Below are 14410 nucleotides of genomic sequence, written 5' to 3'. Positions count from 1 at the left end.
AAAACCAGGCCCATAGGCTTTATCCTTCATGTGTAATGGATTAAATTTGTCTCTCATGAGTTTGTTCTTTTTTCTGTTTTCACAAAACATGCAATACACATCAACTTCACTATGGGAAAAATGTTCCTAATCTTCAATCTATTGGGGAAATGCCTGAAAAAACCACAGAAATCACCTCCCAGAATCTACACGATTTAGACATTTATGCTCCAATACGTCTGTTGGTCTATAAGGTGCCACAGGACTCTTTGTCGCTTTTTACAGATCCAGACTAACACGGCTACCCCTCTGATACTTGACACCCTTTAGACAATTTCTGATGTAAATTTCTTAATGAAATGATTGAGTTCTATCTTTCTAGGCTTTTATACCATATTATCAATGCAGCTACCTGAGCAACTGAATGATCCCTTAAAATTGTAGGATAGTAAAAGAGGAAATTAATTCACAAAAGAAGACCAGGCATTTTAACTGCTTTTATTAGACCATACTGATGCATTTGAAAAGAGCCTTGCAATCAAGTTAATGTCATTTCTCCCAAATCTGGGGTGGCAGTCTCCCCTTTGCTCTGTTCTCACTTAACAGGGACAGGAGCAGGGGCAATCCTTCTCTTGATGGCTCTCCTGCCATTCCTCTTCTTGGAAGGTAAAACCACAGGCTGATTTAAGTGCAGGACTCCGCCCTGAGGGATGGTGACACCTCCCAGCAGTTTCTTGAGCTCTGAGTCGCTGTGAATGGCCAGCTGCAAGTGCCGTGGGGAAATCCAACGCTTCTTGCTGCGTGCAGCGACTTCCCCAGCAATATCCACAATCTCACGAGTCACTTATTGAAGCACCGTGGCCATATATACAGGGGCTCCAGCTCCAATACGGTCTGCAAATTGTCCTTTGCGGAGCAATCTGTCTATGCGACTGACAGAGAACTGCAGCCCAGCCCGGGAAGAACGGGTGATTTTGGCCTTAGGGTCTTTTGCGGTTGAGGTCTCACCAGAGTGCTCAGACTCAGACTCAGACATGTTGCAGACTTCTAGTGTTCCAGCAACACTTGGCTTGACTTTCTTGGCTTTCTTTTGTTTTCTCTGCTTGGTTTACCTGAGTCTTTACTCAGGAATTGGCCTGCCTAGCTTTTTTCTTGACTTGCTTGGCTTCAGTGGATGTTTCCTTGCTTGGCTCCACTTGCCTGTGTCTTTCTTTGCTTGGCTTGCCTGACTCTCTTTCCTTCTGTTCCTGGCTCTGTTCACTTGGTTTTCTCTCTCTTATTTTGCCTTCTTTGATTTCTTCCTGGTCTGGCCTGATTCTGACTGGCCTGACAAAGTGTGGCTTGGCTAAGCCACCTCTTGAAATCCCCACAGTAGTATGCTGACCCTGTCTGAGCCTGCAGCCTTTTATAACCTCAGTGCAGACAGAGAAAACATACTTTCTGATTGGTTGTCTGAGAACCAATGGGCAGCTACTTCATTTGTTACCCAAGCCAGAAGGGGATATGTCATCCTTTTGTGACATCATTCCCATTGATTCACCGTTTGTGTTGGATTTTTAGTCAGTGATATCTGCTCTTAGCAAAACTCATCCTGCAACGGCATGAAATAGGCTTTGGTTACATTTTGAAAATTAGATGCCTTAAATTAGGCACCTAAATAACTTATAAGTGGCCTGATTTGAAGAGGAGCTGAGCACCCACAGCTCCTGTTGATTTCACTAGGAGTTGTGAGGGCTCAGCACCTATGGAAATCAGGTCACTTTTAGTTAGTTGCTTAAAAGTGGGTTTAAGGGCTGAAATTCAGGCATCCTAAAGTTTGAAAATATTGGCCAGTTTCTCTGGAGCCCTTAACTTGGTGATGCTTCCCGTCTCTTAGAGAACCCTCATGGCACCCAAGCCCATGGTAAGGGTTCTTTGCCATTCCAGAAACCCAAGTGTTCACCATTTGTCACTCTCAGGTTTGATTAGCCGCTTCTCTTGTTCGTGAGCTATTTTCTGAGACCGGTTTAAAAACAGCATCTGGAGAGAACCCCTCACATCAGGCCAAATCCATTGTGTGATGTTGCACTCTCTATGATTTTATGAAAATATGCTAATGAGTTAAATATAATGTAGCTGGAATATGCTTCATGCAAAAGGTCTCTTGTAAGGTATCATTACAAAGCTTATAATCTACTGAGTGTGGTCATCCTATTTGTGTAAATGTACCACTCATGTATCTGAAACTAGAAATATGAAATATAACTCTGAGGGCCTATTGTAATTACGCAAAGTGTGGGCCATTAATGGTGGTTTGGAATCTTGATGACTCCCATTAACCAGGACAATCGTCTGCAGATGGCTCTGTTTTACTTGTAAGTCTCCCTGTATACCTGTGTGCTGGCAAGTGGGTAATGTTTTCCCTTTAAAAAGGTGATGAAAGTTTATGTGAACCCCTCCAGGTATTTAATAATTTCAGAAAGCCTGATTCTAGTATCACTTATACTGTATAAATCTGATATTACTCTAAACGAGTCAATGGTTTTATAATGGGGTAACTAAAACAAAACAAAAGAAAAAGAAAAACCAGGCCCATAGGCTTTATCCTTCATGTGTAATGGATTAAATTTGTCTCTCATGAGTTTGTTCTTTTTTCTGTTTTCACAAAACATGCAATACACATCAACTTCACTATGGGAAAAATGTTCCTAATCTTCAATCTATTGGGGAAATGCCTGAAAAAACCACAGAAATCACCTCCCAGAATCTACACGATTTAGACATTTATGCTCCAATACGTCTGTTGGTCTATAAGGTGCCACAGGACTCTTTGTCGCTTTTTACAGATCCAGACTAACACGGCTACCCCTCTGATACTTGACACCCTTTAGACAATTTCTGATGTAAATTTCTTAATGAAATGATTGAGTTCTATCTTTCTAGGCTTTTATACCATATTATCAATGCAGCTACCTGAGCAACTGAATGATCCCTTAAAATTGTAGGATAGTAAAAGAGGAAATTAATTCACAAAAGAAGACCAGGCATTTTAACTGCTTTTATTAGACCATACTGATGCATTTGAAAAGAGCCTTGCAATCAAGTTAATGTCATTTCTCCCAAATCTGGGGTGGCAGTCTCCCCTTTGCTCTGTTGCTTGGCTTGCCTGACTCTCTTTCCTTCTGTTCCTGGCTCTGTTCACTTGGTTTTCTCTCTCTTATTTTGCCTTCTTTGATTTCTTCCTGGTCTGGCCTGATTCTGACTGGCCTGACAAAGTGTGGCTTGGCTAAGCCACCTCTTGAAATCCCCACAGTAGTATGCTGACCCTGTCTGAGCCTGCAGCCTTTTATAACCTCAGTGCAGACAGAGAAAACATACTTTCTGATTGGTTGTCTGAGAACCAATGGGCAGCTACTTCATTTGTTACCCAAGCCAGAAGGGGATATGTCATCCTTTTGTGACATCATTCCCATTGATTCACCGTTTGTGTTGGATTTTTAGTCAGTGATATCTGCTCTTAGCAAAACTCATCCTGCAACGGCATGAAATAGGCTTTGGTTACATTTTGAAAATTAGATGCCTTAAATTAGGCACCTAAATAACTTATAAGTGGCCTGATTTGAAGAGGAGCTGAGCACCCACAGCTCCTGTTGATTTCACTAGGAGTTGTGAGGGCTCAGCACCTATGGAATTCAGGTCACTTTTAGTTAGTTGCTTAAAAGTGGGTTTAAGGGCTGAAATTCAGGCATCCTAAAGTTTGAAAATATTGGCCAGTTTCTCTGGAGCCCTTAACTTGGTGATGCTTCCCGTCTCTTAGAGAACCCTCATGGCACCCAAGCCCATGGTAAGGGTTCTTTGCCATTCCAGAAATCCAAGTGTTCACCATTTGTCACTCTCAGGTTTGATTAGCCGCTTCTCTTGTTCGTGAGCTATTTTCTGAGACCGGTTTAAAAACAGCATCTGGAGAGAACCCCTCACATCAGGCCAAATCCATTGTGTGATGTTGCACTCTATATGATTTTATGAAAATATGCTAATGAGTTAAATATAATGTAGCTGGAATATGCTTCATGCAAAAGGTCTCTTGTAAGGTATCATTACAAAGCTTATAATCTACTGAGTGTGGTCATCCCATTTGTGTAAATGTACCACTCATGTATCTGAAACTAGAAATATGAAATATAACTCTGAGGGCCTATTGTAATTACGCAAAGTGTGGGCCATTAATGGTGGTTTGGAATCTTGATGACTCCCATTAACCAGGACAATCGTCTGCAGATGGCTCTGTTTTACTTGTAAGTCTCCCTGTATACCTGTGTGCTGGCAAGTGGGTAATGTTTTCCCTTTAAAAAGGTGATGAAAGTTTATGTGAACCCCTCCAGGTATTTAATAATTTCAGAAAGCCTGATTCTAGTATCACTTATACTGTATAAATCTGATATTACTCTAAACGAGTCAATGGTTTTATAATGGGGTAACTAAAACAAAACAAAAGAAAAAGAAAAACCAGGCCCATAGGCTTTATCCTTCATGTGTAATGGATTAAATTTGTCTCTCATGAGTTTGTTCTTTTTTCTGTTTTCACAAAACATGCAATACACATCAACTTCACTATGGGAAAAATGTTCCTAATCTTCAATCTATTGGGGAAATGCCTGAAAAAACCACAGAAATCACCTCCCAGAATCTACACGATTTAGACATTTATGCTCCAATACGTCTGTTGGTCTATAAGGTGCCACAGGACTCTTTGTCGCTTTTTACAGATCCAGACTAACACGGCTACCCCTCTGATACTTGACACCCTTTAGACAATTTCTGATGTAAATTTCTTAATGAAATGATTGAGTTCTATCTTTCTAGGCTTTTATACCATATTATCAATGCAGCTACCTGAGCAACTGAATGATCCCTTAAAATTGTAGGATAGTAAAAGAGGAAATTAATTCACAAAAGAAGACCAGGCATTTTAACTGCTTTTATTAGACCATACTGATGCATTTGAAAAGAGCCTTGCAATCAAGTTAATGTCATTTCTCCCAAATCTGGGGTGGCAGTCTCCCCTTTGCTCTGTTCTCACTTAACAGGGACAGGAGCAGGGGCAATCCTTCTCTTGATGGCTCTCCTGCCATTCCTCTTCTTGGAAGGTAAAACCACAGGCTGATTTAAGTGCAGGACTCCGCCCTGAGGGATGGTGACACCTCCCAGCAGTTTCTTGAGCTCTGAGTCGCTGTGAATGGCCAGCTGCAAGTGCCGTGGGGAAATCCAACGCTTCTTGCTGCGTGCAGCGACTTCCCCAGCAATATCCACAATCTCACGAGTCACTTATTGAAGCACCGTGGCCATATATACAGGGGCTCCAGCTCCAATACGGTCTGCAAATTGTCCTTTGCGGAGCAATCTGTCTATGCGACTGACAGAGAACTGCAGCCCAGCCCGGGAAGAACGGGTGATTTTGGCCTTAGGGTCTTTTGCGGTTGAGGTCTCACCAGAGTGCTCAGACTCAGACTCAGACATGTTGCAGACTTCTAGTGTTCCAGCAACACTTGGCTTGACTTTCTTGGCTTTCTTTTGTTTTCTCTGCTTGGTTTACCTGAGTCTTTACTCAGGAATTGGCCTGCCTAGCTTTTTTCTTGACTTGCTTGGCTTCAGTGGATGTTTCCTTGCTTGGCTCCACTTGCCTGTGTCTTTCTTTGCTTGGCTTGCCTGACTCTCTTTCCTTCTGTTCCTGGCTCTGTTCACTTGGTTTTCTCTCTCTTATTTTGCCTTCTTTGATTTCTTCCTGGTCTGGCCTGATTCTGACTGGCCTGACAAAGTGTGGCTTGGCTAAGCCACCTCTTGAAATCCCCACAGTAGTATGCTGACCCTGTCTGAGCCTGCAGCCTTTTATAACCTCAGTGCAGACAGAGAAAACATACTTTCTGATTGGTTGTCTGAGAACCAATGGGCAGCTACTTCATTTGTTACCCAAGCCAGAAGGGGATATGTCATCCTTTTGTGACATCATTCCCATTGATTCACCGTTTGTGTTGGATTTTTAGTCAGTGATATCTGCTCTTAGCAAAACTCATCCTGCAACGGCATGAAATAGGCTTTGGTTACATTTTGAAAATTAGATGCCTTAAATTAGGCACCTAAATAACTTATAAGTGGCCTGATTTGAAGAGGAACTGAGCACCCACAGCTCCTGTTGATTTCACTAGGAGTTGTGAGGGCTCAGCACCTATGGAAATCAGGTCACTTTTAGTTAGTTGCTTAAAAGTGGGTTTAAGGGCTGAAATTCAGGCATCCTAAAGTTTGAAAATATTGGCCAGTTTCTCTGGAGCCCTTAACTTGGTGATGCTTCCCGTCTCTTAGAGAACCCTCATGGCACCCAAGCCCATGGTAAGGGTTCTTTGCCATTCCAGAAACCCAAGTGTTCACCATTTGTCACTCTCAGGTTTGATTAGCCGCTTCTCTTGTTCGTGAGCTATTTTCTGAGACCGGTTTAAAAACAGCATCTGGAGAGAACCCCTCACATCAGGCCAAATCCATTGTGTGATGTTGCACTCTCTATGATTTTATGAAAATATGCTAATGAGTTAAATATAATGTAGCTGGAATATGCTTCATGCAAAAGGTCTCTTGTAAGGTATCATTACAAAGCTTATAATCTACTGAGTGTGGTCATCCTATTTGTGTAAATGTACCACTCATGTATCTGAAACTAGAAATATGAAATATAACTCTGAGGGCCTATTGTAATTACGCAAAGTGTGGGCCATTAATGGTGGTTTGGAATCTTGATGACTCCCATTAACCAGGACAATCGTCTGCAGATGGCTCTGTTTTACTTGTAAGTCTCCCTGTATACCTGTGTGCTGGCAAGTGGGTAATGTTTTCCCTTTAAAAAGGTGATGAAAGTTTATGTGAACCCCTCCAGGTATTTAATAATTTCAGAAAGCCTGATTCTAGTATCACTTATACTGTATAAATCTGATATTACTCTAAACGAGTCAATGGTTTTATAATGGGGTAACTAAAACAAAACAAAAGAAAAAGAAAAACCAGGCCCATAGGCTTTATCCTTCATGTGTAATGGATTAAATTTGTCTCTCATGAGTTTGTTCTTTTTTCTGTTTTCACAAAACATGCAATACACATCAACTTCACTATGGGAAAAATGTTCCTAATCTTCAATCTATTGGGGAAATGCCTGAAAAAACCACAGAAATCACCTCCCAGAATCTACACGATTTAGACATTTATGCTCCAATACGTCTGTTGGTCTATAAGGTGCCACAGGACTCTTTGTCGCTTTTTACAGATCCAGACTAACACGGCTACCCCTCTGATACTTGACACCCTTTAGACAATTTCTGATGTAAATTTCTTAATGAAATGATTGAGTTCTATCTTTCTAGGCTTTTATACCATATTATCAATGCAGCTACCTGAGCAACTGAATGATCCCTTAAAATTGTAGGATAGTAAAAGAGGAAATTAATTCACAAAAGAAGACCAGGCATTTTAACTGCTTTTATTAGACCATACTGATGCATTTGAAAAGAGCCTTGCAATCAAGTTAATGTCATTTCTCCCAAATCTGGGGTGGCAGTCTCCCCTTTGCTCTGTTCTCACTTAACAGGGACAGGAGCAGGGGCAATCCTTCTCTTGATGGCTCTCCTGCCATTCCTCTTCTTGGAAGGTAAAACCACAGGCTGATTTAAGTGCAGGACTCCGCCCTGAGGGATGGTGACACCTCCCAGCAGTTTCTTGAGCTCTGAGTCGCTGTGAATGGCCAGCTGCAAGTGCCGTGGGGAAATCCAACGCTTCTTGCTGCGTGCAGCGACTTCCCCAGCAATATCCACAATCTCACGAGTCACTTATTGAAGCACCGTGGCCATATATACAGGGGCTCCAGCTCCAATACGGTCTGCAAATTGTCCTTTGCGGAGCAATCTGTCTATGCGACTGACAGAGAACTGCAGCCCAGCCCGGGAAGAACGGGTGATTTTGGCCTTAGGTCTTTTGCGGTTGAGGTCTCACCAGAGTGCTCAGACTCAGACTCAGACATGTTGCAGACTTCTAGTGTTCCAGCAACACTTGGCTTGACTTTCTTGGCTTTCTTTTGTTTTCTCTGCTTGGTTTACCTGAGTCTTTACTCAGGAATTGGCCTGCCTAGCTTTTTTCTTGACTTGCTTGGCTTCAGTGGATGTTTCCTTGCTTGGCTCCACTTGCCTGTGTCTTTCTTTGCTTGGCTTGCCTGACTCTCTTTCCTTCTGTTCCTGGCTCTGTTCACTTGGTTTTCTCTCTCTTATTTTGCCTTCTTTGATTTCTTCCTGGTCTGGCCTGATTCTGACTGGCCTGACAAAGTGTGGCTTGGCTAAGCCACCTCTTGAAATCCCCACAGTAGTATGCTGACCCTGTCTGAGCCTGCAGCCTTTTATAACCTCAGTGCAGACAGAGAAAACATACTTTCTGATTGGTTGTCTGAGAACCAATGGGCAGCTACTTCATTTGTTACCCAAGCCAGAAGGGGATATGTCATCCTTTTGTGACATCATTCCCATTGATTCACCGTTTGTGTTGGATTTTTAGTCAGTGATATCTGCTCTTAGCAAAACTCATCCTGCAACGGCATGAAATAGGCTTTAGTTACATTTTGAAAATTAGATGCCTTAAATTAGGCACCTAAATAACTTATAAGTGGCCTGATTTGAAGAGGAGCTGAGCACCCACAGCTCCTGTTGATTTCACTAGGAGTTGTGAGGGCTCAGCACCTATGGAAATCAGGTCACTTTTAGTTAGTTGCTTAAAAGTGGGTTTAAGGGCTGAAATTCAGGCATCCTAAAGTTTGAAAATATTGGCCAGTTTCTCTGGAGCCCTTAACTTGGTGATGCTTCCCGTCTCTTAGAGAACCCTCATGGCACCCAAGCCCATGGTAAGGGTTCTTTGCCATTCCAGAAACCCAAGTGTTCACCATTTGTCACTCTCAGGTTTGATTAGCCGCTTCTCTTGTTCGTGAGCTATTTTCTGAGACCGGTTTAAAAACAGCATCTGGAGAGAACCCCTCACATCAGGCCAAATCCATTGTGTGATGTTGCACTCTCTATGATTTTATGAAAATATGCTAATGAGTTAAATATAATGTAGCTGGAATATGCTTCATGCAAAAGGTCTCTTGTAAGGTATCATTACAAAGCTTATAATCTACTGAGTGTGGTCATCCTATTTGTGTAAATGTACCACTCATGTATCTGAAACTAGAAATATGAAATATAACTCTGAGGGCCTATTGTAATTACGCAAAGTGTGGGCCATTAATGGTGGTTTGGAATCTTGATGACTCCCATTAACCAGGACAATCGTCTGCAGATGGCTCTGTTTTACTTGTAAGTCTCCCTGTATACCTGTGTGCTGGCAAGTGGGTAATGTTTTCCCTTTAAAAAGGTGATGAAAGTTTATGTGAACCCCTCCAGGTATTTAATAATTTCAGAAAGCCTGATTCTAGTATCACTTATACTGTATAAATCTGATATTACTCTAAACGAGTCAATGGTTTTATAATGGGGTAACTAAAACAAAACAAAAGAAAAAGAAAAACCAGGCCCATAGGCTTTATCCTTCATGTGTAATGGATTAAATTTGTCTCTCATGAGTTTGTTCTTTTTTCTGTTTTCACAAAACATGCAATACACATCAACTTCACTATGGGAAAAATGTTCCTAATCTTCAATCTATTGGGGAAATGCCTGAAAAAACCACAGAAATCACCTCCCAGAATCTACACGATTTAGACATTTATGCTCCAATACGTCTGTTGGTCTATAAGGTGCCACAGGACTCTTTGTCGCTTTTTACAGATCCAGACTAACACGGCTACCCCTCTGATACTTGACACCCTTTAGACAATTTCTGATGTAAATTTCTTAATGAAATGATTGAGTTCTATCTTTCTAGGCTTTTATACCATATTATCAATGCAGCTACCTGAGCAACTGAATGATCCCTTAAAATTGTAGGATAGTAAAAGAGGAAATTAATTCACAAAAGAAGACCAGGCATTTTAACTGCTTTTATTAGACCATACTGATGCATTTGAAAAGAGCCTTGCAATCAAGTTAATGTCATTTCTCCCAAATCTGGGGTGGCAGTCTCCCCTTTGCTCTGTTGCTTGGCTTGCCTGACTCTCTTTCCTTCTGTTCCTGGCTCTGTTCACTTGGTTTTCTCTCTCTTATTTTGCCTTCTTTGATTTCTTCCTGGTCTGGCCTGATTCTGACTGGCCTGACAAAGTGTGGCTTGGCTAAGCCACCTCTTGAAATCCCCACAGTAGTATGCTGACCCTGTCTGAGCCTGCAGCCTTTTATAACCTCAGTGCAGACAGAGAAAACATACTTTCTGATTGGTTGTCTGAGAACCAATGGGCAGCTACTTCATTTGTTACCCAAGCCAGAAGGGGATATGTCATCCTTTTGTGACATCATTCCCATTGATTCACCGTTTGTGTTGGATTTTTAGTCAGTGATATCTGCTCTTAGCAAAACTCATCCTGCAACGGCATGAAATAGGCTTTGGTTACATTTTGAAAATTAGATGCCTTAAATTAGGCACCTAAATAACTTATAAGTGGCCTGATTTGAAGAGGAGCTGAGCACCCACAGCTCCTGTTGATTTCACTAGGAGTTGTGAGGGCTCAGCACCTATGGAATTCAGGTCACTTTTAGTTAGTTGCTTAAAAGTGGGTTTAAGGGCTGAAATTCAGGCATCCTAAAGTTTGAAAATATTGGCCAGTTTCTCTGGAGCCCTTAACTTGGTGATGCTTCCCGTCTCTTAGAGAACCCTCATGGCACCCAAGCCCATGGTAAGGGTTCTTTGCCATTCCAGAAATCCAAGTGTTCACCATTTGTCACTCTCAGGTTTGATTAGCCGCTTCTCTTGTTCGTGAGCTATTTTCTGAGACCGGTTTAAAAACAGCATCTGGAGAGAACCCCTCACATCAGGCCAAATCCATTGTGTGATGTTGCACTCTATATGATTTTATGAAAATATGCTAATGAGTTAAATATAATGTAGCTGGAATATGCTTCATGCGAAAGGTCTCTTGTAAGGTATCATTACAAAGCTTATAATCTACTGAGTGTGGTCATCCTATTTGTGTAAATGTACCACTCATGTATCTGAAACTAGAAATATGAAATATAACTCTGAGGGCCTATTGTAATTACGCAAAGTGTGGGCCATTAATGGTGGTTTGGAATCTTGATGACTCCCATTAACCAGGACAATCGTCTGCAGATGGCTCTGTTTTACTTGTAAGTCTCCCTGTATACCTGTGTGCTGGCAAGTGGGTAATGTTTTCCCTTTAAAAAGGTGATGAAAGTTTATGTGAACCCCTCCAGGTATTTAATAATTTCAGAAAGCCTGATTCTAGTATCACTTATACTGTATAAATCTGATATTACTCTAAACGAGTCAATGGCTTTATAATGGGGTAACTAAAACAAAACAAAAGAAAAAGAAAAACCAGGCCCATAGGCTTTATCCTTCATGTGTAATGGATTAAATTTGTCTCTCATGAGTTTGTTCTTTTTTCTGTTTTCACAAAACATGCAATACACATCAACTTCACTATGGGAAAAATGTTCCTAATCTTCAATCTATTGGGGAAATGCCTGAAAAAACCACAGAAATCACCTCCCAGAATCTACACGATTTAGACATTTATGCTCCAATACGTCTGTTGGTCTATAAGGTGCCACAGGACTCTTTGTCGCTTTTTACAGATCCAGACTAACACGGCTACCCCTCTGATACTTGACACCCTTTAGACAATTTCTGATGTAAATTTCTTAATGAAATGATTGAGTTCTATCTTTCTAGGCTTTTATACCATATTATCAATGCAGCTACCTGAGCAACTGAATGATCCCTTAAAATTGTAGGATAGTAAAAGAGGAAATTAATTCACAAAAGAAGACCAGGCATTTTAACTGCTTTTATTAGACCATACTGATGCATTTGAAAAGAGCCTTGCAATCAAGTTAATGTCATTTCTCCCAAATCTGGGGTGGCAGTCTCCCCTTTGCTCTGTTCTCACTTAACAGGGACAGGAGCAGGGGCAATCCTTCTCTTGATGGCTCTCCTGCCATTCCTCTTCTTGGAAGGTAAAACCACAGGCTGATTTAAGTGCAGGACTCCGCCCTGAGGGATGGTGACACCTCCCAGCAGTTTCTTGAGCTCTGAGTCGCTGTGAATGGCCAGCTGCAAGTGCCGTGGGGAAATCCAACGCTTCTTGCTGCGTGCAGCGACTTCCCCAGCAATATCCACAATCTCACGAGTCACTTATTGAAGCACCGTGGCCATATATACAGGGGCTCCAGCTCCAATACGGTCTGCAAATTGTCCTTTGCGGAGCAATCTGTCTATGCGACTGACAGAGAACTGCAGCCCAGCCCGGGAAGAACGGGTGATTTTGGCCTTAGGGTCTTTTGCGGTTGAGGTCTCACCAGAGTGCTCAGACTCAGACTCAGACATGTTGCAGACTTCTAGTGTTCCAGCAACACTTGGCTTGACTTTCTTGGCTTTCTTTTGTTTTCTCTGCTTGGTTTACCTGAGTCTTTACTCAGGAATTGGCCTGCCTAGCTTTTTTCTTGACTTGCTTGGCTTCAGTGGATGTTTCCTTGCTTGGCTCCACTTGCCTGTGTCTTTCTTTGCTTGGCTTGCCTGACTCTCTTTCCTTCTGTTCCTGGCTCTGTTCACTTGGTTTTCTCTCTCTTATTTTGCCTTCTTTGATTTCTTCCTGGTCTGGCCTGATTCTGACTGGCCTGACAAAGTGTGGCTTGGCTAAGCCACCTCTTGAAATCCCCACAGTAGTATGCTGACCCTGTCTGAGCCTGCAGCCTTTTATAACCTCAGTGCAGACAGAGAAAACATACTTTCTGATTGGTTGTCTGAGAACCAATGGGCAGCTACTTCATTTGTTACCCAAGCCAGAAGGGGATATGTCATCCTTTTGTGACATCATTCCCATTGATTCACCGTTTGTGTTGGATTTTTAGTCAGTGATATCTGCTCTTAGCAAAACTCATCCTGCAACGGCATGAAATAGGCTTTGGTTACATTTTGAAAATTAGATGCCTTAAATTAGGCACCTAAATAACTTATAAGTGGCCTGATTTGAAGAGGAGCTGAGCACCCACAGCTCCTGTTGATTTCACTAGGAGTTGTGAGGGCTCAGCACCTATGGAAATCAGGTCACTTTTAGTTAGTTGCTTAAAAGTGGGTTTAAGGGCTGAAATTCAGGCATCCTAAAGTTTGAAAATATTGGCCAGTTTCTCTGGAGCCCTTAACTTGGTGATGCTTCCCGTCTCTTAGAGAACCCTCATGGCACCCAAGCCCATGGTAAGGGTTCTTTGCCATTCCAGAAACCCAAGTGTTCACCATTTGTCACTCTCAGGTTTGATTAGCCGCTTCTCTTGTTCGTGAGCTATTTTCTGAGACCGGTTTAAAAACAGCATCTGGAGAGAACCCCTCACATCAGGCCAAATCCATTGTGTGATGTTGCACTCTCTATGATTTTATGAAAATATGCTAATGAGTTAAATATAATGTAGCTGGAATATGCTTCATGCAAAAGGTCTCTTGTAAGGTATCATTACAAAGCTTATAATCTACTGAGTGTGGTCATCCCATTTGTGTAAATGTACCACTCATGTATCTGAAACTAGAAATATGAAATATAACTCTGAGGGCCTATTGTAATTACGCAAAGTGTGGGCCATTAATGGTGGTTTGGAATCTTGATGACTCCCATTAACCAGGACAATCGTCTGCAGATGGCTCTGTTTTACTTGTAAGTCTCCCTGTATACCTGTGTGCTGGCAAGTGGGTAATGTTTTCCCTTTAAAAAGGTGATGAAAGTTTATGTGAACCCCTCCAGGTATTTAATAATTTCAGAAAGCCTGATTCTAGTATCACTTATACTGTATAAATCTGATATTACTCTAAACGAGTCAATGGCTTTATAATGGGGTAACTAAAACAAAACAAAAGAAAAAGAAAAACCAGGCCCATAGGCTTTATCCTTCATGTGTAATGGATTAAATTTGTCTCTCATGAGTTTGTTCTTTTTTCTGTTTTCACAAAACATGCAATACACATCAACTTCACTATGGGAAAAATGTTCCTAATCTTCAATCTATTGGGGAAATGCCTGAAAAAACCACAGAAATCACCTCCCAGAATCTACACGATTTAGACATTTATGCTCCAATACGTCTGTTGGTCTATAAGGTGCCACAGGACTCTTTGTCGCTTTTTACAGATCCAGACTAACACGGCTACCCCTCTGATACTTGACACCCTTTAGACAATTTCTGATGTAAATTTCTTAATGAAATGATTGAGTTCTATCTTTCTAGGCTTTTATACCATATTATCAATGCAGCTACCTGAGCAACTGAATGATCCC

The sequence above is a fragment of the Emys orbicularis genome, chromosome 9 (genome assembly GCF_028017835.1).
Source record: "Emys orbicularis isolate rEmyOrb1 chromosome 9, rEmyOrb1.hap1, whole genome shotgun sequence".
NCBI lineage: Eukaryota > Metazoa > Chordata > Testudines > Emydidae > Emys > Emys orbicularis.
Note: the sequence above shows the minus strand (reverse complement) of the source record.